The 4,481-nt window shown below is 43.6% G+C and overlaps 1 long non-coding RNA gene across 16 annotated transcripts; it reads right to left on the bottom strand.

Annotated features, from left to right (window-relative positions):
• Positions 1 to 867: 867 nt before the first annotated feature.
• On the bottom strand, positions 868 to 3,829 carry LOC127919861 (uncharacterized). 16 transcript variants are annotated; one of them, XR_008104284.1, is made up of 3 exons: positions 3,076 to 3,829; positions 2,756 to 2,915; positions 868 to 2,357 (listed from the first exon to the last, which is right to left on the bottom strand). It is a non-coding gene; the product is annotated as an uncharacterized LOC127919861 (long non-coding RNA). The 16 variants fall into 16 exon arrangements; XR_008104285.1 differs by having other exon boundaries at positions 2,756 to 2,875; XR_008104293.1 differs by lacking the exon at positions 2,756 to 2,915 and adding an exon at positions 2,716 to 2,755 and having other exon boundaries at positions 868 to 2,317.
• Positions 3,830 to 4,481: the final 652 nt, after the last annotated feature.

Here is a 4,481-nt window from a genome sequence, read left to right as displayed (position 1 = left end):
AAGCAGGAAACCAGACAGTCAGGAACCCTCAAGCTCACGACATGAATACTTAAGGTTAGAGAGGCAGTGAGGCTTTTAAAGGCAATGTTTCCGGGTTCAGGGAGATCCCGCTCACGGTAAACACTACATACGGTGGTGGCTCAATGGGATAATGCCTTTAAAAGCAGAAATACCTATAACCTGCTATCGGCTGGGGAGGAGGGGGATGGCCTGTACCTCTATCTGTACCTCTACCTGTACCTGACCTGTACCTTCTATCTGCCTGTACCTCCACCTACCTCTACCTGTACCTCTACCTGTACCTCTACCTGTACCTCCACCTGTACCTCCACCTGTACCTGTACCTCTACCTGTACCTCTATCTGTACCTCTACCTCGACCTGTACCTCTACCTACCTCTGTACCCTGTCACCTCTATCTGTACCTCTACCTGTACCTCTACCTGTACCTCTACCTGTCTGCCTCTACCTGTACCTGTACCTCTACCTGTACCTGTATCTACCTGTACCTCTATCTGAGAAAAATACCTCTACCTGTACCTCTACCTGTCATCTGTACCTCTACCTGTACCTCTACCTGTTACCACCCATATCATCCCTGTCACCTCCGTCTGAGAGCCAAGTACAGACTGTTATCTTTAGGACTGGAGCTGAAGGAATATTACAACAGCTGTCTGCCTGGGGGTCTGGCGGTGGGATGCAGTGTGTGTGTGTGTGTGTGTGTGTGTGTGTGTGTGTGTGTGTGTGTGTGTGTGTGTGTGTGTGTGTACCCAAGATGTCGTACCTAAATATAGCATGAGAAAATGTTACAGTCCTGTGTGGATGTAAGGAGTTGTTACAGTCATCACCTGGATGTCAACTGTTACAGTCAGCTCATCCTGGATGTCCTTATGAATCAACTGTTACAGTCAACTCATCCTGGATGTCCTTATGAATCAACTGTTACAGTCAGCTCATCCTGGATGTCCTTATGAATCAACTGTTACAGTCAACTCATCCTGGATGTCCTTATGAATCAACTGTTACAGTCAACTCAACCTGGATGTCCTTATGAATCAACTGTTACAGTCAACTCATCCTGGATGTCCTTATGAATCAACTGTTACAGTCAACTCAACCTGGATGTCCTTATGAATCAACTGTTACAGTCAACTCAACCTGGACGTCATTATGAATCAACTGTTACAGTCAACTCATCCTGGATGTCCTTATGAATCAACTGTTACAGTCAACTCATCCTGGATGTCCTTATGAATCAACTGTTACAGTCAGCTCAACCTGGACGTCATTATGAATCAACTGTTACAGTCAACTCATCCTGGATGTCCTTATGAATCAACTGTTACAGTCAGCTCAACCTGGACGTCATTATGAATCAACTGTTACAGTCAACTCATCCTGGATGTCCTTATGAATCAACTGTTACAGTCAACTCATCCTGGATGTCCTTATGAATCAACTGTTACAGTCAACTCATCCTGGACGTCATTATGAATCAACTGTTACAGTCAACTCATCCTGGACGTCATTATGAATCAACTGTTACAGTCAACTCATCCTGGATGTCCTTATGAATCAACTGTTACAGTCAACTCATCCTGGATGTCCTTATGAATCAACTGTTACAGTCAACTCATCCTGGATGTCCTTATGAATCAACTGTTACAGTCAACTCATCCTGGATGTCCTTATGAATCAACTGTTACAGTCAACTCATCCTGGATGTCATTATGAATCAACTGTTACAGTCAACTCATCCTGGATGTCATTATGAATCAACTGTTACAGTCAACTCATCCTGGATGTCCTTATGAATCAACTGTTACAGTCAACTCATCCTGGATGTCCTTATGAATCAACTGTTACAGTCAACTCATCCTGGATGTCCTTATGAATCAACTGTTACAGTCAACTCATCCTGGATGTCATTATGAATCAACTGTTACAGTCAACTCATCCTGGACGTCATTATGAATCAACTGTTACAGTCAACTCAACCTGGATGTCATTATGAATCAACTGTTACAGTCAACTCAACCTGGATGTCCTTATGAATCAACTGTTACAGTCAACTCATCCTGGATGTCCTTATGAATCAACTGTTACAGTCAACTCATCCTGGACGTCATTATGAATCAACTGTTACAGTCAACTCATCCTGGACGTCCTTATGAATCAACTGTTACAGTCAACTCAACCTGGACGTCATTATGAATCAACTGTTACAGTCAACTCAACCTGGATGTCCTTATGAATCAACTGTTACAGTCAACTCATCCTGGATGTCCTTATGAATCAACTGTTACAGTCAACTCATCCTGGATGTCCTTATGAATCAACTGTTACAGTCAACTCAACCTGGACGTCATTATGAATCAACTCATTATGTCAGAATCAACTCAACCTGGATGTCCTTATGAATCAACTGTTACAGTCAACTCATCCTGGATTATGAATCAACTGTTACAGTCAACTCATCCTGGATGTCAATGAATCAACTGTTACAGTCAACTCATCCTGGATGTCCTTATGAATCAACTGTTACAGTCAACTCATCCTGGATGTCCTTATGAATCAACTGTTACAGTCAACTCATCCTGGATGTCATATGAATCAACTGTTACAGTCAACTCATCCTGGATGTCCTTATGAATCAACTGTTACAGTCAACTCATCCTGGATGTCATTATGAATCAACTGTTACAGTCAACTCAACCTGGATGTCATTATGAATCAACTGTTACAGTCAACTCAACCTGGATGTCCTTATGAATCAACTGTTACAGTCAACTCATCCTGGACGTCATTATGAATCAACTGTTACAGTCAACTCATCCTGGACGTCATTATGAATCAACTGTTACAGTCAACTCATCCTGGATGTCCTTATGAATCAACTGTTACAGTCAACTCATCCTGGACGTCCTTATGAATCAACTGTTACAGTCAACTCATCCTGGACGTCATTATGAATCAACTGTTACAGTCAACTCATCCTGGATGTCCTTATGAATCAACTGTTACAGTCAACTCATCCTGGATGTCCTTATGAATCAACTGTTACAGTCAACTCAACCTGGACGTCATTATGAATCAACTGTTACAGTCAACTCATCCTGGATGTCCTTATGAATCAACTGTTACAGTCAACTCATCCTGGACGTCATTATGAATCAAATCCTCAGAAGGAAGCAAGCTGAGGACCCCCCCTCACACACACACACACACACACACACACACACACACACACACACACACACACACACACACACACACACACACACACACACACACACACACACACACACACACACACACACACACACACACAGCAGTAAGGAGAGCTGGTTCACCAGGTGAAGTTTATAATAGAAATGAGATTATTACAAGGACTGCAAAACTTGGCCCTTTTGACAGAGCCGCCATCTTGAATGAGGACCACAAAGCATGCTGGGTAAAGGGCTCAGTCGTAGTAGTGGTCAGGGTAGACGTTGCTCATATTCACAGATCTAGGATCAGCTTGCTCTACCCACATCCTAACCTTAACCATTAGGGGACTCATATTCACAGATCTAGGATCAGCTTGCTCTACCCACATCCTAACCTTGGCCATTAGGAGAAAGTCAAAATATCTGACCCTGTATCAGTTGTTAACCTGGTCTTAAATCTCCAATATAACTGGAGGCCATCGTTAACCTCCATCACCGTTGTGGAACGTCCTCGGTTTCACACACAGAGTCAGTTTGTATTGAGTTGATTCAGAGACACAACGACCGTGTGTGTGCGTGTGTGTGTGTGTGTGTGTGTGTGTGTGTGTGTGTGTGTGTGTGTAACGGTGTGTGTGTGTAAACGGACAGGTACATAGCATCAAGACGTTGAAGTAAGTCATGGTGCGGGAGGTAAAACCATGGCACAATGGATGTATATAACGGCCCTCCTCCCATCTAACCACTGATATTAAACTGACCACAGAATGGAAGGGCAAACAGAATGGTTGGTAAGGCCAAGTTTATAACCAATCAGCATCAGCTAGTGTATGTAAAGTGGAATAGAGTCTCTGTAGTCTCAGTCTGTCCTGACCTCTGCAGGGTCTGATCAGGTGACCTCTGGGTAGAATCATCAGGGTTGACGTTCCAAAACCCCAGTGTTTCCTGGGTAGTGTAGTTGTCCTGGTCCTGTACTGTAAAGCCTCTGACACGTATCCTCCTCCACACAGGAATTCATTCTCAGTTGTCCTCAGATTCACAAAATAATGTTTACAAAAATAAAATAATAGTAGTGGTAATATCAACAACACAAAGAGATGAATCGGCATGACAACGAGCGGGTAAAGCGTGCAGCTCTGGCGCGTTATTCCACAGAGGCATTTTCTTCTTTAGTTCTTTGCTAAGACATGGAGAGGAGAGGGTCTGACGTCGGAGAGACACGGAGATGGAGGACAGGAGAGGGTCTGACGTCGCCCCATTCTCACACAGAGAGACA

The sequence above is a fragment of the Oncorhynchus keta genome, unplaced genomic scaffold, assembly GCF_023373465.1.
Source record: "Oncorhynchus keta strain PuntledgeMale-10-30-2019 unplaced genomic scaffold, Oket_V2 Un_contig_17723_pilon_pilon, whole genome shotgun sequence".
Taxonomy (NCBI): domain Eukaryota; kingdom Metazoa; phylum Chordata; class Actinopteri; order Salmoniformes; family Salmonidae; genus Oncorhynchus; species Oncorhynchus keta.
The sequence above is the reverse complement of the archived record's forward strand: the minus strand, read 5'-3'. Positions and strand labels throughout refer to the sequence as shown.